We start from the raw sequence: 27,802 nt of genomic DNA, 5'->3' as shown, positions 1-27,802 counted from the left end.
CACTTGTTTGAAATGTGATGAGCTGGTGTGTGTGTGTGTGTGGAGGTGGGGGCGGGGACGGTGGGAATCCTGCAAGAGCCGCTGCTTGCCAAAGAATAATTTGGATCTTGTTCATCTGTAAACTGGCCAAAATTATTAATGAAGACAAATCATGTTAATTAATAGGAAAGAGAACACAGATAAATGAACAGGATGAAATCCACTGTTACATTACTTCGTTAGAAAACATTTGGCAAACAAATCCCACACGGGGAATGTTGTGGGATTATAGACAGTGTGCTATCTATAACCTGATAAAATATCAAAACAAGTGCTTCTATAACAAGTGTTAGGTTTCCTCCTAACGAGACTTTTTTTTTTGTTCTGGGATTATTCGCGTCGTCTATGTGAATTTGAAAGAGATTCAAATGTCGTGGGTTCGGTTCCTGCTTAGATAGCGAAGAGTGATCCAAGCACTCCGATTGCTGTGGGGTTGGAGCTTGTGATGCGTAAACGCCTTACATGGCGGGTTATACGCCATTGGATTCTCGCTATGATTGTCAGCAAATGTGTGGGTTGGTAAAAACGAACAGAGAAAGTATTTCTAGGAGAAAGTTACCCTGATGAAAAGGAGCAGAGGGTCAGTCAGATAGGAAATGTTCAATCGTTTATAAGTTGTTTGTTCTTTTATTTGAGAGTCATAAATATTACAGTCTGGGTGTTGATCAGTACGGCCTGCTTCTTTTTTGGAAATTTTCTCTGGATGAATATTTCATTTGTAATACCATGACAGAGATAATTGTCATGTTTTCTCTGACGATTCTTTCCATGTATAACCTGTAATGGGAATATGAAGCAGATGTCAGCAAGTGAGTTGTTAAACTTTCATGCAAATAAAATGAGATTATCTGTTTTTCACCAGAACCAAGGCGCCACATTCTCAAAACAATTTATTGAAGTCCTTATGTTTACAAATCAGATTAGTGACGCGCTCAGCCTTAATAACAACCAGGTATTTATTTCAGCATATTATTAGCAATATGCTAATATTCAATGGGTTCAGAATTCCAATTCACGTAATTGTATTCAACTTCCTAATATTTTAGCTTTTTTGAAATAAACTGGTAGAGTGTGACAAATCATTTAAAGCTGATTTCAACTTGGCGTTGTTTTTAATATGCTTTCAACTTGCTGAGACAGATTGTCAGATACATTCCCGAGTTTTCTAACCATTTCGAATGGGCATTGCTCAGAAATCTGTTAAAGCTTCACACAACAGGGCTATTCTCGTAACTTACTTTCTTCCGGCACATTTATTCTATTATCAAATGATCAAACAAATTTATTTGTGTTTTTAAATGCATTCATTGATTATCCCAACAGTTGTTTTCATTTTAGGTGTGAGTTAGACCAAACCGATGCTTTAGGTTATAAAGCAGACATGAGGTGTGCGACCTACAGTTTCAAAAACCTTCCGCGCAATTAAGTTTTGTATATCATTTTTTGTAGCAGCTCATTAATTTCGAAATGACAAATGAATGATTTGGTCTTGTTGAAGATGTGTCAAATAACATCAGAAGGTAGCAGAGTACTGATACCTATATTTTCTCTTTATTCACCTGGATTACAAAATTTGAGCAGGGGAATGCAATCCAATTACCTCTAAATGATAGCGAAAAGAATATAAGGGTTCGGGCAACGTTTGATAATCGCATTAAATTTAAAAAAAAACGGAAAAATAATTTGTCGTTTGCCTTAGCTCAAGAGCCAATGGCCTCAATTGGTTTAATAATCGGAATGAAAACCAGTTCGATAGAAGACAAATTGTACACCGAACTATTTATTATCTGCGACGGTGTTTGGCGAAAAATATAATTAAATATACTTTTTCTAAAATGTAGAGAATATTACAAGATAGTTGTCCATATATTGTTGAAGATAAAGAAGTCCTAAGTTTTCTGACTTGTGTTCAGCTCTGGGTTTATTATGAAATGGAAGCATACAGGACGGAAGTAGGCCATTCGGCCTATGGTGTCTGCGCTGATTAGCAAGATCATTAATTCTCTTTTATCTTTCTCACATTCCCATCAACTTCCTCCACATTCTACAACACACACTATACGAAGCTTGTAATGACCATCCCTTGGGTCTTTATTTTTTGCCAGAGCACCCAGGGGAAACCCACGTAGTCACGGGGAGAAAGTGCAAACTTCACGCACAGAGCTGCGTACGCCAGTCAGGACTGAATGCAGGTCGCTGGAGCGCAGGCAGCGGTGTTACCAGACGCGCCACTTATGCTTCCCTGTCTTTGGAATACAGTATTTACAAACGTAGAACCCTGCTGATCATTCAGTTATCTGAGATTTACTTAACCTTCCAACCCCCAAAGAGATTCTTCCAACTGTAATTCCTAGCAGTCCTTTGGGCAATACCTTCATCCTGGTTTTGTTTGGTTCAACACAACGACTTCACCTGCAAAATAAGCACAGGCCCTTTACTACCAGAGTTGTACGGACCCACATTCCTTTTCTTCGGAAAGGCAACCACACTTTCCGTGTGTTGTCCCATGTGCTGAACGAGGAAAGAGCAGAGTTTCGTATTTTAGAAAAAGTGTATTTAAAACAAAATTAAATGAATGATATAAGTTGAATTTCATCAAATATGATAAGATTAAAAACAATGTTCTTACATTTTCTGCCAAATGGACCAAATAATTTTAGCTGACTCTTTTTTAAAATGTAAGCAGACACAAATGACAGCAACATAACACTTGAATGTATAGTTTTAGTAAAACCAGCTTCTGCAGTGATGGTGGAGGGAAGATCCAGCCATCGAAATCCTAGGACTGCTAAGGTGCAGCAGCTGCACAGACAAGAGATGCTTGCTGATTATATTGAGAAAATTATCTCCAAAATAATTTTCCAAAATTATTGTAGGTTTCATCTTAATTCTTCGCCCACTTGCATTGTACCATCGAACGGGCTGCATTCTTGAATTTATCATCTTCTGCATTTAAGTCTGGAATAAGTCCAAGGAGCTATTAATGTTTTGATTAAAAATACTCATGATAACGGAGATTGAAATTTTACGCAAACCTCATATCCAGTGTTGTTGTCACGCAAACCCAAAATAATATGATTAAACTCGAATATTCAAACTTACAGTGTACAAGTGCAATTACTCATACAGTATACTTACATAGGTTCACATAGACAAACCAGCAGCTCTTATGCGTTTCATTTTAAGGACCCTTTATTTTGAATATAGTAATTGTTTATTCAACAGTGTACTTCAAACCCATCACCAATTTAACTTTTATGTATACTTTAATAAACATTAAATGACACATTATTCGAAAGAGATTCTCTACTCCTTTTGCAGTGTTAAGGAGAAATGTTTTCTTTCTGACTTAATTTTTATATCTCTGACCTTCCTTTACTAACTACCAAAAGGCGCTATCAAAATCTCATCATTTCTATCTGACCAACCAGGATCACACATTGCGAAATTATGTATTTTTCAGAAACTTTTCAACGCCTAGAGCAAAGTAAACATAGCCTCATTTCAAATGTCCTATACAATTTTCAGAGGTACCGCACGATAACAGGTCTTTCCGGCCTAACGAGCCTTTTGTAGAATTCGTTATTATTAATTGCATGGGAAATGTATTTTTAGCAGTATATGGTACCCTATTCGGAAAAGTGATCCAGGGAATCGGGAAATAGGTGAGCTGTGTTTTTATCTTGTACTGCTTTTCGTCTCCCTTTCTGTGTATCCAAAGTTTAGACATGGTCACAGTAAACTAATAGCTCGACTTCTGAAGCCAGGTTGTCCGCCGCTAATGTTAACACTGCCTTTCTTTCCTTACTGATCTGTACGTACTGGTCTATATTATTTTCCCACACCCCCACTCCTTCAGTTAATTCTATGTGCTTGTTGTAACACCCAATCATGGATAATTAATACATATAATAATTAATCGCTAATATATCCGACCATTGGAAATATATGCGTGTTTATTTCTTCTGCTGAAGAGTCTCGCGTGGAATATTCCCCTTTCCATCGTTGCCTTCCCCTGACAGATGTGGAGTTACCTGCTACACAGTTCCTGCAATTTAGTTCTCAATTCTCATTTCACACTTCTACGCATTTTTGATAAAATTAAATTACAAAGATCGCGCCCTATACAAATACAAACACATAAGAAGATTCTGAGGCAGTTAAATATATTCTTCAGTGTTGCTAGGGTTATGGACGTTTTGTTTACTTAAATAGTCTCCTATGTATTCTTATTCTGATAGTTGTAAAGCGCTCGAAAATGGAAACTCGTGCAGGACTAGACCAGTGCTACACTGACAAATATGTCAACTCTTGGATGTGATGACAAACATTCAGTCTACCCACGTGGAAGTAAGAAAAGCTCTACTTGGAAGACGGCAAGGAAATCATAATACTCAATCAACTTCGCTAAAAGGATTCTCTAGTTATTCGGACAAAGCCGTTGGCGGAAGCTTGCTGCGTGTAACTAGACTGTCGCAAACCAAATGGTTCACTAGGATTTCACGTCAAAGATATTTTATTGGCCATTTGGTCGTACATCACTCCCGAATGTCTCGGAGTCACCAAATGGTGGTCTTCTAATACACTGTTTTGCTTACATCCACCAGGATAATGGGACCAAAAGACTTCCAAACATACGCATCGAGTCAGAGTACAAATTTTCTCAAACCCATACTTTGGTAAAGAATGTACAACGGGAAGCGATCAAACTACATACTGTAGTAACATGCACATGGTGTAACTCAAAATCCACCCTTTTTATCCAAAAGTCTAAATCTTGTTTTTTTTTAGTACGGTTATTAGACGTCAAGAATTTGTTGATAAAAGAATACGTCAGTTTCTAGGGCATCAATACATATTTCAGCTAATATTGAGTCCCCCAGCAACACTGAAATGACAAATAATCTGTCGATACTTTGAAACCTTATCCACTTTCCCCAAAAGACGCCATGTCTTATGAAAGTTTCTAGCGAATCCTGTTTTTCTAAATTTAAAATGAAACATGCTGGAGGTGTTCAGCAAGACACCCCGTTACCGCGGAGAAGAGAGATATTTGCGGTCAGAATTGAAAAGATAACCAGTTTCTTTATCCGCAAATGCTGTCTGATTTGCTGAACATTCCCAGTATTTTCTCTTTTGCGTTATCCAAGTTTTCCAGCATTTTCCTTTCTAGTTGCTGTATTTATTGAAAATAAATCTTTGTCTAAGCAACGCAATCTTATTAATTGTCCTGAGTTAAAGTGGAAGTATAGAATGCGATGCGCATTGTGAGGTTTCATAAAGACCACGTGTCCATGGAACTCTTTCGAACACCTACCGAGGTATATACCAGCGTTAAAAAATGTAGCTCTGTTCTTATCTGTGCGTTTGCTCATGTTTGTATTTTTGTGGAAAACATCAATATATGTGCCTACAAGGCTGTGGACAAAAATGCTTCAGATCTGTGAAATAGCGATGGAATAACCCTCACTGTTCAGGCGGAGAGAAAAAACCCATGGCATTCTGTATATCATCGACTGGATATTTTAACTTTGACTTCGCCAATAGCCGTCGGGCGGCCGAATATTTCCAGCGCTTTTTTAAAAACCAAAATTTTGATCTAGCATGTAAAATATCTGTTCCCGCTCGCCTTTTACATATTTGTGAATTTGCGCATCTCCGTAGGTATAATTGAGGGTATCTCGTGCCTTTTAATATGTGTAAATGCCTCTGGAGTGGACTGTTGCTTTTCTATCTTCTATTTGTTTTTAACAGTTTTCAAGCTTTCTCATGTATAAAAGAGCTGTCTTTTGTGATTCAGAAGGTGAGTCTCCGTGTCGTTGGTATATTTCTACATTTCCAGCTATCGGCTTCTCACCGTTGCGAAATTTAAAAAAATCCAGATCGGGATCTGTGTCAGGAGGTCAGACAGTTGTGTTTTAGTATCAGTTCCAGTAACCGGAGGAATGGATTAGACCATACGAGCTCTAATCCATTCTTGGAAACGGCTGACTGTGTGTGGTTCATGCTTGAAAAAAGTCAGCAAACGTGCAGTGTAAGGGCAGAGATATTAACTAAATGACTGAAAGGGTTTAACATGTGACCTTCGCAATTACGGTAATTCAACCTGATCGCAGCTGCGGCCGTCTCTTTGAGTAACTGTAGTGATCTTACGACAAAATCTTTCTCAAATAAATTAGATACGTTTCACTTATTAAAGCGGCCCTATCGGGCTTTACCAATCTGTTCGACAGTTTTAAGTCAGCTAGACCATTGACTGAAACGAACCGACTAACCAATCAGCTTTGCAATAAACTTCGGAAACTGTGTTGTAATTTTACTTTCATTGAAAACAAGACTATATCGTTTTTTTTATTATCCTTCGCGTTTTGTATTTTGTCTCTTGTCTGATTCGCGGGTGTTTGAAAGAAAATAAGTCTTGGTGATAAAAAAAACGAAGTGTGCTCTTAAATGACAATCTAAGTTCAGGATTTTCCTTCATAAAACAGATGTTGTGGCTGTTAGTTTCCAAGATGATCGGTAAAGTAGATCCGTTGCAGTGTCGAACGGATTTCGCTTTCTAGCAACACACCACATTGTTTCAGTTTCTGTAAAAGGAGAAGCGATTTAACTCCGAATACTTTTCTGAAGCCCCATACTTCCTTCTGCAATTAATTTCATCTGGACATATTATCCGTCAGCTGTCAGGTTTCTAAACTAGCATGCGTTCGAACAAAATAAAAGAATTATTTTTGGAATCTAGTGGTCTGTAATCAGAAATTCACAAAACCATTTGAGAAGACTATATAGCCAATGCATAGATATTACCCGTACGCAAATAAGACTGATAAGATGATGTATACATGTATTCTTAATACAATACGGGAAGTAGCAACATATATGATAGTTGGTTTTCTCGCCTGAACTACTCCTACGTTAACAGCAAGCGAGTGCAGCAAATCAAAGATCGCTGAACACATTCCAGACAGCAAGAAATAACACGTGGCCTAGTTGTGATATATTGCGGAAATGATGCTACATTCAAAATTTTGCTGATCAATTGTTGCCTTGTCAAAAACATCGGACACCGCAACAGAAATGATCGAGTTTTTTTTTTGGTTGACTATCGGCACTCGATGCATCTTCCCTTTTCAAGTTAATAGTCTTTGGATCCCAGTTCACGAGATAATCTTTTAAAAGCAAGGCACAGTGAAACAAATCTTACCTTTACGTAACGAGCGAATCTTATCTTCAATCATCGCACGGCGCGGCGTGTAACGTTGCAACTACTTACATTACGAAATTGCATCACCACTTCAAAACGACCCGTGTCTACTTATTCACCAATATTAATGATTCTATCGGAGAATAACCGAAGCGGTTACTTTTAATGGCGTCAATATCACTTAAGTGAAATGTTTGCCCAGGTTACAAAAGTTAATAGTACCTAAAACTCAAATCCCCGAATAGACACCTTCGTGCGTTCTCATTACGCCGAGGTTCAACATCTGACAAACGCCAAATGTCACCTTGTGTTTTTCGTTGAGGAGTGTAGTTGCCATCCTGCTCCGTGAACCTAAAACCCTTAATGAGTTTTTTTTCTCTCCACAGGCCCGGGTTGTAATTCACAACACGTTTCAGGCAAATGAACACCGTTCGAACTTATTGCAGACCCGACCCCCGTATTTTGATTTATTGCCACCCCCATTCACTTCTAAAGGGGCCAGCACATAGACATACTTTCGCCGTATTTAAAATATAACATTCAGTGAGTGGGACTGGGAAGGGCGGAGGGACTGCGGTTATGTAATTAGACTTTTTCTGTTACACAGACCCCGACGTGGGGCAGATAGGGGTGAAGTGGGGAGCAGAACCAGAAAGGGTTAAATTCAGAAAATTCAGAAATTTAGAAACATTGAGTTGCACTGCCAAAGAAAACTATTTAATCTGCGCAGGGGAAAAAACGACATGGTTTTACAGAAATAAACGCAATCCAATGACTGAGGTCAATAGTGCAAACTTTTTAAGACTAATGTTTATTTAGAAGAGTGATTGGTGTCTGCCTCGCTTTACTTGTGCCCCTGTGCCTGGATTCTAATAACTTTTCCAGATGCGCGCACAACAGCCAATGCAATAGCACGGCCTGCCAAAGCTAGCGTAAACTCCTATCAACATCTATCACTAACCAGTTGTAGCACTCACAAACGCATGTATCATTCTGGTCGTTACTCCCTTCCCTGAGAAATAGTGGTTGAGATTAATTTCCTTGTGAAGAAAACAACTGAGTGATTTCTGAAAAAGAAAACATCCGGATTTTATTTTGCTGAGGTATTTTATTGCCTGAAAATTATAAGGTATTAATCAACGCTTTTGCAAGAATACAAAAAAAATCAAATAAGAACGGAATCGTTGAATTCCCCCAATGCCGGGCAAAACGGAGGCTCGATGGATTCTTTCGAGCCAGATAAAACAAAGAGAACAATTTCTAACCAAATGCCTTCGAATGTTATTGAATATAAAGCCAGGGGAGCATAAATCGCCATTACCGCCAGTAAAAAAAAAGTCGCTTCTTATTAAGTGAAAAGGAATCCCGGTGCTTCGACAGGCGAAAAGTTCAAAGTAAACTAATAATTCATATCATTCAAATACTGTATGAAGCATCTCCGACTACTAAGCATATACACTCTGTGATTTTTTTATTCCATACCTTGATGCTATGTTGTTGAATGCTTTTGCCTTTTCTCCCAGATGCCAGCCGGCTGTGCCTGTTTTTAACCTGCCCCTGTTGAGGGTTACAGTCTTACCTCTCTACATTAGCCGTGCTTTCAATCCACAACGGCTGCCCGGCCTGGGGTGATTCAATGATTCATTTCTCCTCTGTCATTCTGCGCCAGCGCTGCGAGTACATTTTCGTTCCATGTTTTGTTTCTTTATAATTCCTGGTGGAGACATTTATTTTTGTTTGTACAACTGGAAAAACCATCGGAATCTTTCTTTTCCTTTAAAAAAATGGCCACGGGGTCGGGGGTGTCCAGTTCTCTCGAACTCAGCTACGATTTACAATCTTACTTTTAAAAAAAACAAACCGCTCATTACCTTTCTGCGGTCTCATTCTTTAGTGGTCGAGAATGAGAACTCGCTGAAAATATAAACGGTAGGCCGATGTTTGTGGGGTCTCCCAAAGGGTAGAAGGCAATCTTTCGGGTCCACGCTCTATTGGCGACCTTCCTCCTTCATTGGCGAACGCTCGGCCTATGCTACAGTTTAAATGTTAAGATAAAAATCCCTTTTCAGTACTAGACTGGGAAAAAAAAATAAGCGTGTAGCTATGAGTCAAATGCTTTTCATTCAATTAAACGTTTGCTGGAGGTAATTCTCCCTAACAAAAATATTACATCATGGCTTTGGGTTGTTTTCCTTTCATGGGAAATAACATTGCAACGTTCTCCTAAATAAATAAGGTCAAAATGTTCATGAAGCATTCATTTTGACAAAATTATATTCACAACACATACAGGTTGGCTTTAATTTATTCAAAAAATTCAAGGGTTAAATTTTAAATAAAAATGTAAATAGCCTGGTGGCCAGTCTGAACTTTTGGAAAACAAAATTTACAGAGCTGGTGATGGCCTGAGGACCTGGTGTAGAACTAAAGCTCCAGCAAAAGCAGCAATTCCTGTTGCCATTTAAGAGGAATCAGCTGCTGTGTATCCCAAACACCAAAGCATTTCAGGCAAAAAACCTATTTAAATATGTAAATAAAACTAAATTGTGCTTGAGTCTTAGTTCAGGATGGTAATGGTGGAGTGTTACCAGGTCTTCTCGAATTACAATGGTGGCTTGCAAACCATGATCATTACCAACATGCCCACCATCATGTAGACCAGGGGTTCCCAACCATTCTTATGTGATATTCCTGTTAATGCCTTATGGCACATCGGCTGGCATTCTAGCCATTTTATTTTAGCATTTTATCTGTTTTTTACAAGGCCACATTGCTAGATCAATGCTTAACCAAGCACGGATGGAAAGCGTGCAAGGAGGTGGTTGGATTTGATCCCTGGACCGCTCGCCTTGAAGTACGGTGCTGATGCCACTACACCACTGGCTGGCCAACCATTCTTATGCCATGGACCAAGCTTGGGGTTTGTGGCCTCCAGGTTGGAAACCCCTGACATTGCGGACAGGCAAGGCTAAGTTATTGTCCCTGGACTAATTTTTCCATGCTGCAATGTTTCAACTAATCTCCAATAAGCTTCCTGCTGGGGTGGAGCTAATTGACAAGACAAATGAGAAACTATTCCAATATATGTATCTCCGCTCAGATTCAAAATGTCTGCAAACTCAGGACATGAGTTGTTCTGTGCTGATGAAGCTTCATTAAGTGTGTGCTCAAAAGTGGGGCCCCAATCACATTAACTCATTCACGATACTTATAGGAATACCAAACTTGCAAAGCAAAGATCCTCTCTCAGCCTTTCCCCACTATGTAACTCTAACTCCATACCTTCAGTGCACTAGCACAGCCTTTGGCTATCTGGCAATAAACAGTTTCTGAGAACAAGAGCTCAAATTTGTTACTAAGATCATAGTCTCCCTGATGACGGTGATACCTCTGGTACGCTTCAGAGAAAGGACTACCTGGAACTCATGCCTCAAAGTCCCAGAAAGATGTTACATTTCAAACCCTCCTTTCATCCCAAACCCTCCTTTCAAAATTGTAACCTTGCTACCGATTCCTGGAAATCCCTGACCATGACAATGGGGCCTTCAGTCTCATTGTCAGAAGTACACAGATGCTCGGCAGAAGGGATCCATACTTTCAAAGCTACCCAACCTCCATCCCATCAGGCTGTTTTTGCCCCACCTATGGATAGCTCATCTTACTCCTCAGAATCCACTGTAAGGAGTAAAAAAAAGGTCATCATCAGCTCTGAAAACAAAAAAGAACTTTAGAAGAAGAAGAAGGAGACAAAAACTGAATAGAAGAACTGCAGAAGTTCAGGATAGGTAAGATCCTTTAACTTTTGTGTCAATCCACTCAGACTCTCCTTGAGGCCACTTGGTATTAGGTGGTTAAATCCAATGAACTTCATCAGGATGTTAATTTGCTATCACTAGCTTTTTGCTTCCAGATTGGCTGATGTGTTGGAATACTCTGTAGGATGATCTCCCAACAATTAAAAGCAACACCACGCTGCTGTAGTGCTGACTTTGGTGGGATGAAGAATCGATGAAATTTGAAAGATAGCTAATCAAATACCCTGCCAATTTTCTCTCTATATTAATTGAATGGGAAAGTTGGGTGAGAAGCAAATGGATAGTGAATTCATATAATCGTCCATACTTCAACAAGGTTAGAATTTCTACCAACCGGGAATTTCTATAAACCAGGAATCAGGCCACACTGTCTCATCTATTGCAAAGAATCCTACAGTGTGCATAGGACTTACCTGGTGCTTTTTATAGAATGTATCTCTCTCCCACTTGCATACAAGAAGATTTGGCATTAACATTATTAAATAGTTAATGGCCCACCACTCCACACACATATATTAGGTGCATTCTGCTCAAAATAAAATGAAACACAGAAATAAAATTTCACATTTAGATAGTGTCTTTACACTATTTAATGAAAAAGAACCATAGTTGTCACCTATGGCAATTGAATATAGGAATTAAGTCGCTACTTCAGGCTCCTGAAAAAATATTTGTCCTGATTTAATACTTAATATTATTTTTTAGAATGTGTTTTTTTTAGCTGAGGTGGCCTGAACTTCTCATAGGTATAGAAATAATCTACAAATAAAATAAGTGGTAACCCATCCTGCTTATTGTCTGTTTAATTTTAAACAGTGTGCCAAACTAATCAATAGAAGCCCAGGAATTAACGTCGAAAATCTATTTCTTTGTTGCTAGATCATATTCCACGTGCAAGTAATGGCAGCGAAATGTTGTTCTTCTACAAGTCTATGTTTGAACTTAGAATAAAATGAAACTCTAAAGATCTGCTTATCCCGCAATGATTGGCAAGGTGTATTGTACGGCACTTGATGAGAAGGCTTAAGCTTTCTTTTGTCCAAGAACATTTAAAGAGTATAATGTGAGAGAATCCAGGCTGCACAATTCGTATTTAGTTTGCTCCAACGATGATACAACCTCTTGAAATTCGGCAGATTTAAGGACCTATAGGAACCATTCAAGTGCAAGTTCTTTTATTTTGTAGTTAATAACAGGGTGAAGTAATTGAAAACCTGAATTGGGAAAACACATGCTAGACAGAGCTGCTGTGCATTATTAGCCTAATAGCACATGAGTCTCCACATTATATTTGAAATGTGTGAAATCTGCAGGATTTCAGATTGGAGAAGAGTATAATTATACACCAAAGACTAATCAGTCAAATAAAACATTCAATCTAGTAAATATAAAACACTCTCCTTTGTACCTTTGAAGTACTTAAAAAATTACAGAGGCAAAATCCCAGGTTAGAAAGGTTATTGAAACTGGAATACATGGTGATAAAATACAAAAATCAATCACTAGCCCTAAAATGTTGTTGAAGCTTCAATCAAAAGCAATTTTCCTGATACTAGAGTCCAATTTGATTATTAGTATAGGTATTGTGCAAAAGATAATGACTAATATGTGGACACAAAACTTTTCTGATAATTTTCTCTTCACTTTCACTTTGACTCATTGCTGATAATCTAACAATTGTCCTCCAGCTTTTGACCGATATCGTTCATGTTCAGTTGTTACTTGCATATTTTGACAGACAGGAAGTTCTCCCAAGTAAAGGAAGGGCAAGAAGGAGAGAAGATTGGGAGTGGTGAGATATTATTGTAGTTAACCTCTGTCACCTTTTCCTTCATCTCTTATGCGTTAGCCAATATTTTTATGGGGATCATAGATTATCAAAAATTCAGGGCAAAACAGTCACCAAATACAATCATATTATCCAACTACAAACCAAGCTAAGATTAGCCTTTTCAATAGTGACTGCAACTTAAAACCTGTCTGTATGACTGTATTACTAGAGTAACACATACAAAATGCTGATGGGAAATCAGCCGGTTAGGCAGTCTCTATGGAAATGAAAAAGCAGTTGATGTCTCGGGCTGAGACCCTTCATCAGGACTGGAAAGGAAAGCGGAAGAAGCCGGAATAAGAAGGTGGGGGGAGGGAAGGGGAGATGAAATAAGAAGCTGGGAGGTGATAAATAGAAAAGGCAAAGGGCTGAAGATGAAGGAAAATGATAGGAGAAGAGAGTGGATCATGGGAGAAAGGGAAGCTGGAGGGACAGCGAGGGGGAGGTGATAGGCAGCTGAGGAGAAGAGGTATGAGGCCAGAGTGTGGAAATGAAGAAGAGGGAAAGGAGAAGGGAAAAAATTACCATATGTTGGAGAAATCAATATTCATGCCTCCAGGTTGGTGGCTTCATGGATGGGATATGAGGTGTTGCCTCGCCAGACTGAGAATGGCCTCATCATGACAGAAGAGGAGCTCATGAACTGACAAGCAGGAATAAGAATAAGGATAGGAATTAAAATGGTTTGCTGCTGGGAAATTCTGCTTTTTGTGGATACTGCTGAGGTGCTCGACAAAGTGGTCTTCTATTCTATGTTGGATCTCATAGTTGAGTGGGGTTATTCTATTTGGTTCAAGAGGCCGATGGTTGAGGGGTAATAACTGTTTCTGAACCTGGTAACGTAAATTCTATGGCTCATGAAAGCACGCACTCAGCGATTCAGGAACAGCCTTTTCCCCTCTGCCATATGATTCCTAAATGGACATTGAACTCATAAAACCACCTCACTTTTTCTTTTGTAAATTATTCCTGTTTTGCACCATTTTAATCTAACTATTTAATATTCCTATATATACTTATTGTAAATGATTTACTTATTTTTTTTCTTTCTTTATTATCATGTATTGCATTGAGTTGCTGCTGCTAAGTTAACAGATTTCACAACATATGCTGATGATAATAAACCTGATTCTGATTCTGTACCTTATTCTTGAAGGCAGCAACAAGAAGAGAGCACGACCTGGGTTGTGGGGGCCCCTGATGATGAATGCTGCTTTCCTGCAACAACAATTTATGTAGATGTGCTCAGTGCTGGGGGGGGGGGCTATATCTGTGATGAATTGGGCTGTATCCTTGACTTTTTGTAGGATTTTTGATTCAAGGACATTTGACTTTCCATACCAGGCTTTCAATATACTCTCCACAATGCATCTATAGATGTTTGTCCAAGTTTTAGATGTCTTTGCAAAATCTTAAGGAAGTAGAGGTGCTGCCATGGTTTCTTCATAATTGTACTTTTGTGCTGGGCCCAGCAGAGGTCCTTCGAAATGGTAAGCCAAAGAATTTAAAGTTTCTGAAACACTCCGCCTCTGACCCTTGGATGAGGACTGGCTCATGGATTGGTTTCCTTCCCATGAAGTCAATAATCAGCTCCTTGGTCTTGCTGACATTCGCGTTGTTGTTATGGCACTATTCAGCCAGATTTGCAATCTCCTTCCTATATGCTGATTCATCACTACATTTGATTCTGTCCACAACAGCGTTGTCATCATCGAACTTGAATATGGCATCAGAGCTGTGCTTAGCCACACAGTCATAAGTGTAAAGTGAGTAGAACGGGATCTAAGCATGCAGCCTTGTGGTGCACCGGTGCTGATGGAAATTGTGGAGCAGATGCTGTTGCCAATCCAAACTGAATGGGTCTTAAAGTGAGGAAATTAAGGACCCAATTGCAGAAGGAAGCAATGAGGCCAGTGGTCTTGAAGCTTATTAATTAGTTCCGAGGGGATGATTGTATTGAATGCTGAGCTATAGTCGATAAAGAGCATCCTGATGTATGCAGCTTTGCTGTCCAGATGTTCCAGGGTTGAATGAAGAGCCAATGAGATGGCATCTGCTGTTGATCTGATGCGTTGGAAAGCAAATTAGAGAGAATCCAATTTGCTTCTACATACCTTTAAACATTTTATCTTCCCAAGCACATCTACCTATCACCTCCCTTTCTCCCATGATGCACTCTCCTGTCCTGTCAGATTCTTTCTTCTCCAGCCCTAGCTTCAACCCCTCCTCCCACCCATCTGGCTTCAACTGTTACCTTCCAGCTTGTCCTCCTCCCCTTCCCCCACCTTCTTGTCCTGGAATATGTCCCCTTCTCTTCCAGTTCTGATGAAGGGTCTTGCCCTGAAACGTCATCTGTTCATTTATTTCCATAGATTTTGCCTGACCTGCTGAGTTGCATTAGCATTTTTGCTGCTCTGAATTTCCAGCATCTGCGGCATCTCTTCTATTTGATTGTATGACCAGCCTGTATCACTTGTAAATGGCCATTAAGTGAAATGCCTGCAGCAAATTGTTGAATTTTGTCTGGAATTTGTTCATTCTGTGCCTCTGAATGAAAAGCAAAACCCACTGCTTTGAATAATAAAAAATTGTAAAATTCTATTAGGTTGAAAAAATCCTTTTAATGTCCTTCTCTAAGTACATTGTACTCAAAGGAACAAAATATTGCTTTCAAGATTATATATATTTTACAAGTTAGTGATAATAATAATACAGAATTCTTTTGCAGAGTGAGGAAGCAATTGCCCTATATTTTAATAAAAGTTTCAATGGACCATTAACTCCGTTTCTCCCTTCACAAATGCTGCCTGAGTGCTAAGTATTTCTGTCATCGGATTTCAAATTTCAAACATCAGAAATACTTTGTAATTACAAGATTAGCAGCTACAGGGTGCATAGAATATTTGGCTAAATGGAGTAATACTATATCGCAGGAGGGGTTTGGTATGGAGAGATGTGGAGCATTCTGCTGCCTCAGCAACACATTTTAATCTGGGGCAGAGATTAATTTAAAGAGCCTCTTATTGAAAAATATTGAAAGACTCAAATACATACGCAAAGTCATCCGAGGCACTTATGGACCATTTGAGTTTTATTCTATTTGTGTTTTTTGCCAGAAAGGATTCATACAATGCTTCCTTCTTTGAAATGACTTAACTACTTGCAAGGTTTCATAGATCTTGGTTATGGACTCCAGAAGTATAATAGGAAACTCAAAGTGTAAAGCGGCAATAACGAAGTCACAGTGTTACTAAGTAACCAATACTGACTTAACAACATATGCTAATTGACTTTGACTTATCTTCTCTCTAACAGTTTTGAACGTGAAACAGAAACTGCTGGAAACACTCAGCAGTGCAGGCATCATCTGTGGGAGCAGATGTTTCAGGTTTTGATGAAAGGGTCTGGATCTGAAACATTAATTCTCTTTCTCTTTCCAAAGGTGCAACCTGACTTGTTGAGTGTTTCCAACATTTTCTGTTTCCAATTCAGATTTCCACCATCTTTGGCTTTTGTTGATCTTCAGCTTTTGAGCAGGCTGTGTGTCTTGATACGAGCATTACTTATTTAAAAAAACTCAGAATTTTCCCTTTGAAAACAGCTTTTGTTTGACTAATCACTGAACACTTGCTCTATTTTCATTAAGAACTTCAAAATCAAAACTTCACAAGAATGAAGTGTTCCCTGATTTCACCCCTTGATAAAATGACTGTAAAATTAAGTTTGTGGAGGTTTGAAAGGATTCATCATCAAGACGAAATTTGTCTTCCATACCCTTCACACCGTGGAATCATTCTAACTTACACTCTTCCAAGGGCAATATATCTTTTATGTTTCATGCTGAAAACTAAATGTTAAAAGCTAGATAAAGTTTAACTAAGACCTTTAAACAACTAAATCATCAGTTCTCCAGTTTTAAATTTTGTAGCTGTGTGCAAGCTTTTGACAATTTGTGTTAATAGAAAGTTATATTCTCATTTTCTTAGTCTTATTTATTTTTCTTACATCCAAAGTGATTAACATCACAGACTACCACGTTGAAATTCATCTGCTAAAGTTTGGGCCACATATCTGGTCTGTATTTGTCCCTGAGCAATTTCCTGTTTCCATCCAAACAACTAATCATATTCCTAACTTAGTATTGTAGAGTCATAGAACATGACAGTACAGAAACAGGCAGTTCAGCCCATCTAGTCTGTGCTAAATTATTAAGCTGTCTGGTCCCATTGATCCGAGATCATAGCCCTCCATACCCCTCCCATCCATGTTCCTATCCAAATTTCTCTTAACTGTTGAAATTGAACCAACATCCACCACTTGCACTGAAAGTTCATTCTACATTCTCACCACTGAGTTATGAAGTTCTCCTCATACTTCCCTTAAACTTTTCATTTTTCACCCTAAATCCAGTTGTAGCCTCACCCAATATCAATGGGAAAAGCCTGTTTACATTTATGCCATCTAAACCTGACATAATTTTGTATACAGCACAATCTATACAATCTTACCTCAATCTTCAACATTCTAGAGAATAAGGTCCTAAAATGCGTAACCTCACCATATAACTTAGGTCCTCAAGTCCCAGCAACATCCTTGTAAATTTTCCCTGGACTCTTTCAATCTTACTTTCATCTTTTCTATAGGTAGGTGACCAAAACTGCACACAATACTCCAAATTAGACCTCAGCAACAATTTCAACATAACATCCCATCTCCTGTACTCAACACACTGATTTATGAAGCTCAATATGCCAAAAACATTCTCTATGGCCCCAGCGCTATCATCCTTACTGATAACTTCCTCAAAAAACACTGTAAGTTTGGTTAAACATGATTTAAGATTTCCTCCATCTCTTTCAGCTCCATGCATAGATGACCACTCTTATCCTCCAATTTTGTCCCTTGTTATCTTTTTGTACTTAATATATCTGCAGAAGCCCTTAGGATTCTCATTCATCTTGTTTGCTAGAGCAATCTCAAGCCTTCTTTTAACCCTCCTGATTTCCTTCTTAAGTGTTTTCTTGCAATTCTTAAACACTTCAAGTACTTCATTTGTTCCTGCCTGCCTGTACGTGCAATGCATCTCCTTCTTTTTCTTAACTAGGGCTTCAAAATCGCTTGAAAGCCAAGGTTCCCTAAACCTGTTATAATTGCCTTTTATTCTGACAGGAACATACATACTCTGTATTCTCAAAATTTCACTTTTGAAGGCTTCCCACTTACCAAGTACACCCTGCTACAATTCACACTTACCAGATCTTTTTTGATACCATCAAAAATGGCCTTTCTCCAGTTTAGAATCTCAACCCAAGGACCAGTTCTATCTTTTCTCCATAATTACCTTGAAACTAATGGCATTATGATCACTAGATGCAAAGTTCATCACACAATCTTCTGTCACCTACCCTGTCTCATTTCAAAATAAGAGTCTAGTTCACACTCTCTCTAGTTGGAACTTCTATATACTGATTAAGGAAACTTTCATGAACATATTTGGCAAACTTTTCCCCATCCAGCCCTTTTACAGTATGGGTGTCCCAGACAACATGTGGAAAGTTAAAATCACCTACTGTGACAATCTTAGTTTCTTGCAACAGACTGGCATAACTCTGCAATTTTGCTCCTCTAAATCCCATTGACTGTTATATTATAGACTGTACGGGGAGGGGGAGGATGGGGGGATTTAAACTAGACTTGCGGAGGGATAGGAACCAAAGCTTCAGAACAGAGAGTGGAGTGGCTGTGGAGAAAGCCTACATATAAAGTCAGAAATCAAAAGGTTGAGTAAGCTGGGACTAATCCTGCTAGGATATTAGACCTCATCCAGCTCAGGTGCAAACCATCACTTCTGTACAGATCCCACCTTTCCTAGAAGAGAGCACAGAGATCCAAAAATCTTAAGCCCTCCCCCCCGCTCCATCTCCTTACCTATGTGTTAAATCATATCATCTTCCGATTTCTGGCCTCATTAACACATAGCATGGGTAGCAATCCTGAGTTTATAACCCTGGAGGTCCTTTTCTTTAACTTAGCACCTAACTCCATGAATTCACTTTGCAGAACCTCCTCACTCCTCCTACCTATGTCATTGGTACCAACATGGATCACAACTTCTGGCCGCTGATCTTCCCACTTAAGATTGCTATGGACTCGATCCAAGATATTCTTGACATTGACACCTGGGAGGCAACACACCATCTGAGAATCCCATTCTCATCCAGAGAACCTCCTCCCTGTTCCCCTAACCATTGAATCCTCTGTCACTACAGCTCCCCTCTTCTCCCCATTCCTTTCAGAGCCACAGAGCCAGACTCAGTGCCAGAGATCTAACTGCTGTGGCTCTCCTCTGCTAGGTCATTCCTTCCAATAGTATCCAAAGTCATATACTTGTTGCTGAGGGAAACAACCACATGGATACTCTGCACTGGCTGCCTATGCCCTTTGCCCCTCCTGGTAGTCACCTGTGTACTGCACCTTGGGTGTAGCTACATCCCTGTATGTCCTGCCTATCATCACCTTAGCCTTTCAAATGATCTGGAGTCCATCCAATTCCAGCTCCAGCTCCCTAACACAGTCCATTGGAAGCTGCAGCTGGATACACTTTTTGCAAGTGTAGTCATCAAGGACACTGGAGTTTTTCTTGCCTTCCCATGTCCTGCAAGAGGAGCATTCCACTACCCTGCCTGGGAGCCCCTCTGTGTTAAATGTGCAATTAGAAAGAGAGAATAAATAGCAAAAAAAAATCCACCTACGGTCTACGCCTCATCTCATCAAAGCCTCAATTCCCCACTCAAACACTGGCCCACTCACATAATGACCACTCCACTTAAATCTAACTTCTTTTTATTGGATTTTGCCAAGTGCCTAATTATGCACAATCTGGGTCTCTTCAGGAACTATGGCTGTGGCGTACAAAATGTGCCTTCTGCCCCCACTTGCTTCTTTTAAACTCTCTCTTCCTCTATATGCAATATGGATATTCAACCCTCTATTATTTTCATTTGTAATTAATACATACATATGAAAATTTAAGGATTCAGTATTGATTTCTGAAGGTCTCCACATTATATCTCAGCATTTAGAGAACATACGTACAGTCCCTATTCTTATTGTTTTTAAATCTTTCCATGGCTTTACTCTTTCTTAATTCCCTTTCCTCCTCTGGCCCTATAACAAACCAAATAATATTCCTCCACTTCTACTCTCTTGAGTACACAAATATAATGGGTGCAAACTCAGTTGCCAACAACTTATTGCCTTCCTCTAAACTCATATTCTCTGGATGTGGCCTTTGAAACTAAACTTCCACCCCTTTAACGTTGCTGGGTCAAAGTCCTGCAATGCCCTGCCCAAGTACATTGAACCTCTGCTGTTCAAAAAGGTGGCTCACCCAACAGGCTGTCTTCTTGAACATCTGCAGTTCTTCTGGTGAAAAGGGGGAGGAAAAACAGTAGTTCTGGAATTCCATGTGTTTACTCTCCTGTCCTTCCTGGTGGTAAAAGTTGCAGCTCTGGGAGGGGTTGTTGGACCTCCTTGTTGTGCAACTACAGTAAAATTTGTAGATGATACACATTTCATGCAAGGTGAGCCAATGGAGGATTGATTGAGTACTTTGGGTGCTGGTGGGGAGGCCAATTAAGTTGACCTGCTTTGATGATAAGTTGGTTCTTGGATATTGCTGGAGTCGCGCTCATTCAAGCAGTTGGAAAGCATTTCATTACACTCCAGTTTTGTGCCTTCAATGTGATGGAAGTACTTTAGAATGGCAGAAAATGAGTGATATATTATAGGATACCACATAATTCATGCAGCCCCAAAATATATCTGTTGATGTAATTGACTTCATGGTCAATGTATTCCTTAAATTGGTGAGGGCACTTGTAATAGTAATGGCATAGAATGTCAAATGTGCATTGTTAGATTTTCTCTTATTGGAGATGGACTTTGCTTAATGTTACCTTGCCACATATCAGCAATTGCCTATTTGCTATCAAGATCTTTGTCATAAATGCAAGGATTGCTTTATTTTACAAGCAGCTGTGAATTAAGTTGAACATTCTGGAATCATTATTGTATAACTACCTTATGACCATATGAAGGAAGGAAGGTCATTGATATACTAGCTGAAGATGATTGGGCCAAGCATGTTGCCCTAAGGAACTCCTGCAGTGATGTTGTGTGACTGGATGATTGACCTCCAATGAAAATAAGTATTTTGCCTTATGAAAGATATGTTTCAACAATTAGAGAGTTTTCCTCAATGCCTATTGCTGAGTTTAATCAAGTTTCCTGTAACTATATAAATGTATTTATTGTTCTCCTAGTACCTCCCATCTTTCAATTAATTAGTAATCTGTGGCATAAAGTTACCTGTAATTCCATCCTTCTTAATTCTAATACTCCTTTGCAAAAACCTGATAAAAGCCTCTTGAGGACGACCTTAGACATATTTTTCCCCACCGTGAGAAGTGGGATTTTTCTGCACCATTTCGAGTGCTTGGATGTCTATCTTGTATTTCAAATGCATAACTTCAGTTATGTTAATTGACATGGCAATGTCAGATCAATAACTTTAATGTGGTTTATATAAAAGGAAGTCATGGCATATAAAACTTCAGTCAGACCACACTTGGAGTATTGTGTGCAGTCCTGGTTGTCCCATTATAGGAAGGTTGTGGAGATTGCTGAGAGAGTGCAGATGAGGTTTACCAGGATGCTGTCTAGACTAGAGGCTATGAGCTATAATAAAGGATAATATGTATACTGGGCACCACAGTAGCCGAGCAGTTAGCGCGACGCTATTACAGCTCGGGGCATCAGAGCTCTGAGTTCAATTTTGATGTCACCTGCACCTCCTTCCCATGGAATGCATGTTTTTTTCCTCCCACAAACCCATGACGTACCGGTTAGTAGGTTAGTTAGTCATTATAAATTTCCCTGTGATTAGGCTAAGATTAAGTCGGGGGTTGCTGGGTAGCAAGCCTCGAAAGTCTGGAAAGGTTGATTCCACGCTGCATCCCGAAATAAAAAACAAATCAAAATAAATACATGTTCTCCCTAGAGTGTCAGTGGCTAAGCTGAAACCTGATATAGGCTTTTAAAATTATAAGTGGTAGTGAGTCAGAATCTTTTCCCCCGGGTAGAACTGTCAAACACCAGAGGACATAATTTTGCTCAGGCACCCCCCAACCCCCTGCCAGTCTGTCAAAAGGTTTGTTTAATTTTAAGTTGGTGGGTGGGATTTAAAGGTGTCGTGAAGGGCAATTTTTTTACACAGAGAATGGTAAGTGCCTGGAGCAGGTTACAAGGGCTAATAGTAGAATCCCGCAGTTTGCTAGAGTTTAGGAAGCTTTTAGATAGACACATGAATATGGATGATCTACAAGAGTATGATAAATATTATAAATTGCTATCAGTATTGTCACAATAGTATGGGTCAAAAGACCTGTCCAGTACTGTACTGTTCTATGCTCTATGCTCTAAATGTCTTTCTGACTTAAAATCACAATTTCTTTCAGTTGTTTGTTTTGCATCTTTCGTCCAATGACAAATAAACCATAAAAGTTTAACCATTTATAGAGGTCAAGTGGTAAAATTATTGGATACTGATCATTATGACTCAAAATGGTTGCAATATTAATAAATAGGATTTTAAAGCTATTCATATAGGAGCAATAGAGTGACACAGTATCAAAATCATTTAGCCCATCACATTCAAGCTGACTTCCTTGTCCATCTGCACTATTTCCATTTGCCCACTGTTTCTTAAATCTCTTGACTGTATCTAAGTCCACCATCTCCTTTGGCAGTGAGTTCCAGAAATCTACCGCTCTTTTACGAAAAAGGTTTCCCTCAAATTCCCTTTAAAATTCTTTCCTCTTATTTCAAGCCTATTTTTTTCTTCTTTTTTCTGCCTTCTTTTTTTGCCAATCCTACCATGGGGAAAAAATACTGATTATCCATCTTATTTATGCATCTTATAGTTTTATGTATCTCTATCAAGTCATCCTCTCAGCCTTTTTCTAACTAAGGAAAACCTACTTAGCCTATCCCATCTCTCCCCATGACTGAAGTCCTCCAATCAAAGCAGCTCCCTAGTGAGCTTCCTCTGCACACTCTCCATTACAACCCATGTCTTTCAATAGGTAGTGATCAGAACTCAAAGGTTTCAAAGATACGTTTAATGTCAGAGAAATGTATACAATATACATCTTGAAATACTTTTTCTTCACAGCTATCCACAAAAACAGAGGAGTACCACCAAAGAATGAATGACGATTAAATGTTAGAACCCCAAATCCCCCCCCCAGCTCCCCGCTCCCACATGTAAGAAGCAGCAAATCAACAATCCCCCCCTTCCCCACAAACAAGATAAAAGCATTGGCACTCACCAACGAACACTCAAGCGTGCAGCAAAGCATTGGCAAAGACACAGACTTGCAGTCCCTGAAAAGACTACTCGTTCACCCTGTGTTCGACATACCACAGACTCTCTCTCTCTCCCTAATAAGGGGAAAAGAGGTGTCTCCATTTCACAGCGCACTGATTTATGGTGTTAGAAGTCTGTTGTGTCACTTTTTCCAGGCTCTGTGCCCAAAGAAATCGGGTCTCTGGGCACACAGCCAGCTCGCTGTTTTCGATCTTCCATCTCCCACGACACACTGAATTCCTGCAGAGGCACTGACCTTCAGTTCACCTTTCTCCAGAGCCACGAGATCCCGGAACTCTGAAGGCGAGCAAATCTCCTAAGCCGCATCCTTGACGTATCACTAACGGCCAGTCAAGAAACCCCGAGAGCAGATCCCATTCCCACAAAGAACCGAAGTCAACGTGTAACTCCAGGTCAGGGTCTTCAAAAGAGCCCTGAAAGGGAAAAATAGAGAATGTAAAGATAGAAATAGAGCTGTTTCCGAAGATGCAAGCAAAGGAGTCGCCATTAGGCATCATTGTCTCTCTTAAGCTCCTCCAATACTCCAATACTGCACACAATAGTCCAAATACAGGTTAATTATGTTTTTAATGTTGCAACATAATATCCTAACTTTTATATTATGTGCCACAAAATATTAACACAACCATACCCCTGGACTTTCCTTATTACTCGATTACTTGTGCTACCACTTTACGGGAACTGTGGACTTTGAAACTCCAGTGTCCTTCTGATCAACATTTCTTAGCATCCTATCAATTACTGCATATTCCCATGCTTATTGGACTTCTAAAAATACATCATCTTGCACTTATCCAGATTATATTTCATCTTCCAATTCTGTGCCCAAGTTTCCATCTGATCTATAGTGGTTGTAATCTTAGACAACCTTCCTTACTGTCCACAGCACCAACATTTATGACATCCACATATGTTATTGTTAAATTTCCACCACTTGCCTTACATTTTGGTATTCTATTCAACAGGCATGGTTGTAATTTCCTACAGTAAAATAACACAAATACTGCAGTTACCAACAAATTCCCAGAATCATTGCAACCCTGCTAATCTTTTGATCTAACTTGGCAGTTAAATTACTGGTTGAGGAATTAATTCCTCCTTTTCAGTTTTTAACTTGCCATTTGGTATAACCTGATGCCATGAGTCATTTGCCCATTCTAGAAAAGCCTACTTTTCATTTCTATTGAAGTCAGTAGAAATGAAGACTGGACGATTAAGAGATTAATATAGAACAGTTAACCTGATAGAAAGTGGCCAGCTTGATGTAGGAACCCTATGGCATCATAAAGGCAACACTCATTTTTGTTCAGAGTAGTACCATTCATGTTTCCACTAACTATACAAATTTACAAAGCATGCAAAATATTTATGCATTGAAGCATAAGTACGCTCTATATGATTTGTTCTCCGAGAGTGGGGAGAACACTTACATAGTGTAAATGGCGTACGAAATTTGAACTTTGGAAACAGAAGCCATGTAACTTAAATAACCACATGATTCCTGACCTTCAAGTCTTGAGTGATGAGGATTAGAACATCAGGATAAGTTTTTAAACATTTTTATTTAGAGATACAACACGGACCAGGCCCATACACCCCAATGAACTGCACTGTCCAGAAGCCCGCATATTAAACCCTAGCCTAAGTAGAGGTCAATTTAAAATGACCAATTAGCCTAGTAACCGGCACATCTTTGGTATGGGAACTGTACTTCCCTCAATCGCAGGACTCTGCAGAGAGTGGTGCGGACAGCCCAGCGCATCTGTAGATGTGAACTTCCCACTATTCAGGACATTTACAAAGATAGGTGTGTAAGAATGCCCGAAGGATCATTGGGGACTCAAATCACCCCAACCACAAACTGTTCCAGCTGCTACCATTTGGAAAACGGTACCGCAGCATAAAAGCCAGGACCAACAGGCTCCGGGACAGCTTCTTCCGTCAGGCCATCATCTGATTAATTCTCGCAAATGCAATTGTATTGATAAGTTATATTGACTGTCATGTTGTACATACTATTTATTACAAATTACTATAGATTGCACATTGCACATTTAGACGAAGATGTAACTTAAAGGTTTTCAGTCCTCAAGTATATGAAGGATGGAAGTAATAAAGTTAATTCAGTTAAAGTCAAATCATGGGAGAAAACCAGAGCACCTGGAGGAACCCCATGTGGTTCATGGGTAAAAACGTACAAGTTCCTTCCAAACGGCCCAGAGTTGAATTCCGAACTTGGGAACAGCGGGAGGTGTAATAGTGTCATGCTAATTGCGATGCTATCGTGGATGAATGAAGTTACATGAATTCTATTGGTATAGCAAAATTTCACCTGTAATTACTGTTAAGTAATAACACGATCTTGTTATTGAAGCTGCATCCGGGTTACACATGAGAAAAATTGCAGAATTTGAGAGAAGATGGCAAAAGATGATGGTTAGCAATAATTTTAGTAGCACTTGACTGCAGAAGCCTCCTCTGAAACAGACCACACAAGAACGCGTCCACTAAAATGAATAATACTCCAACTCTGACATAGTTCATTGACAATTGAGGAGCTGGGTGGTTTGATTTTTTTTCAGAAAACATGAATAGTGTAATTAAAAAAATCATTACCTGCTGTGTTTTTCCAAAGTTTCCTTTTGCACATAAGGTTAGCTCTTTTCCCTGGATACAGTTCTTCACTGATGTTATGGCTTTGTACAGCCCGTGCTCAGAAAAATCTGGCTATTGCCATCTGTACAAATATCTAATTAACACAGCAGTTGATATACAGTACATCGTAACAAATAGAAGTTATTGTATACCCCACATCCTTAAATAAAAGGAATTGGATTTACCTCCCATCCTGAACTGAAAATATATTCCAGTCCCTGCAGTATTTCTGGGTCCGCGTTCCCTGGAACTCACTACCCAAATACAATATGGCAGTGCCTTTGTTAGAAAGACTGTAATGGCTCAAGAAAGGCAAGTACGGATAAGCAATAAACGGTTGGCTTGGATTGATGCCCACATTCCATAAATTAATATATAAAAAACACCTTTCATAATCTAGAGCAGCCAGTAGAGGATTATACCTAATGTACATTTGAAATGCTGGTAATGTAATGTCAAAATGAAAGTAAAATTTATTATCAATGTATGTATGTATATCTATATACTACCTTGAGATCCTTTTTCTCGCAGTCATTTACAGAAAAATAAAGAAATACAATAAGATTTATGAAAATCTATAATTAGACAAAGATCAGTAAACAACCAATGTGCAAAAGCAAAACCAATGTGCAATGTGCAAAATTATGCAAATAGAAAAACATACAGATAACATGAGTTTCAGAGTCCTTGAAAGTGAGTCCATAGGTTGTAGAATCAGTTCAAAACTATGGTGAGCGAAGTTATCCACACCTGTTTCTGGTGCTAGTGGAGTTTGAATTGAATTGAATTGATTTATTACTTACATCCTTCATATACATGAGGAGTAAAAATCTTTACGTCTCTGTCTAAATGTGCAATGTGCAATTTATAGTAATTTGTAATAAACTGTATGTACAACAGGACAATCAATATAACATTGAAATGCAGTAGTGTCAGCATGAGTTAATCAGTCTGATGGCCTGTTAGAAGAAACTGTCCCAGAGCCTGTTGGTCCTGGCTTTTATGCTGCGGTACTGTTTCCCAGATGGTAGCAGCTGGAACACTTTGTGGTTGGGATGACTCAGGTCCCCAATGTTCCTTCGGCCCCTTTTTACACACCTGTCTTTGTAAGTGTCCTGAATAGTGGGAAGTTCACATCTACAGATGCACTGGGCTGTCCACTCTCTGCAGAGTCCTACGATTGAGTGAAGTATAGTTCCCATACCAGGCAGTGATGCAGCCAGTTAGGATGCTCTCAATTGTGCCCGTGTAGAAAGTTCTTATGATTTGGGGGCCCATACCAAACTTCTTCAACCGTCTGGGGTGAAAGAGACGCTGTTGTGCTTTTTTCACCACATAGCCAGAATGTACAGACCATGTGAGATCCTCGGTGATGTGGATACCGAGGAACTTAAAACTGTTCACCCTCTCAACTCCAGATTCATTGATGTCAATAGGGGTTAGCCTGTCTCCATTCCTCCTGCAGTCCACCACCAGTTCCTTTGTTTTTGCGACATTGAGGGAGAGGTTGCTTTCTTGACACCACTGTGTCAGAGAGATGACTTCTTTCCTGCAGGCTGCCTGAGGACCTAGGGCTTCTGTACCTCTTGCCTGATGGTAGCAGTAAGGAGAGAGCATGGCCTGAATGGTGGGGGATCCTTGATGGTGGATGCTGCTTTGTTGTGACAGTGCTCCGTGTAGATGTGCTCAATTGCTTTGCCTGTGATGGACAGGGCTGTATCCTTCACGTAAGGTAGGAAACATGGCAGCAAATTCACAGATAACAATAAAACATTAAACAACAAATGATAATGGCTAACTGACATTGT

The 27,802-nt window shown here is 39.4% G+C and overlaps 2 long non-coding RNA genes across 8 annotated transcripts in view; one reads left to right on the top strand and one right to left on the bottom strand.

Moving 5' to 3' along the window:
* LOC140736980 (uncharacterized) overlaps positions 1 to 27,802 on the top strand; it is a 42,048-nt gene that overhangs the window by 8,214 nt on the left and 6,032 nt on the right. The gene's annotated exons all lie outside the window — the stretch shown is intronic.
* On the bottom strand, positions 645 to 23,409 carry LOC140736978 (uncharacterized). Of its 6 annotated transcripts, none has more exons than XR_012101035.1 (4): positions 9,115 to 9,324; positions 8,726 to 8,957; positions 2,412 to 2,550; positions 645 to 816 (listed from the first exon to the last, which is right to left on the bottom strand). It is a non-coding gene; the product is annotated as an uncharacterized lncRNA (long non-coding RNA). The 6 variants fall into 6 exon arrangements; XR_012101036.1 differs by having other exon boundaries at positions 8,823 to 8,957; XR_012101038.1 differs by lacking the exons at positions 8,726 to 8,957; positions 9,115 to 9,324 and adding an exon at positions 23,281 to 23,409.

Source organism: Hemitrygon akajei, chromosome 12 (assembly GCF_048418815.1).
Source record: "Hemitrygon akajei chromosome 12, sHemAka1.3, whole genome shotgun sequence".
NCBI classification, from domain to species: Eukaryota; Metazoa; Chordata; class Chondrichthyes; order Myliobatiformes; family Dasyatidae; genus Hemitrygon; species Hemitrygon akajei.
The sequence above is the reverse complement of the archived record's forward strand: the minus strand, read 5'-3'. Positions and strand labels throughout refer to the sequence as shown.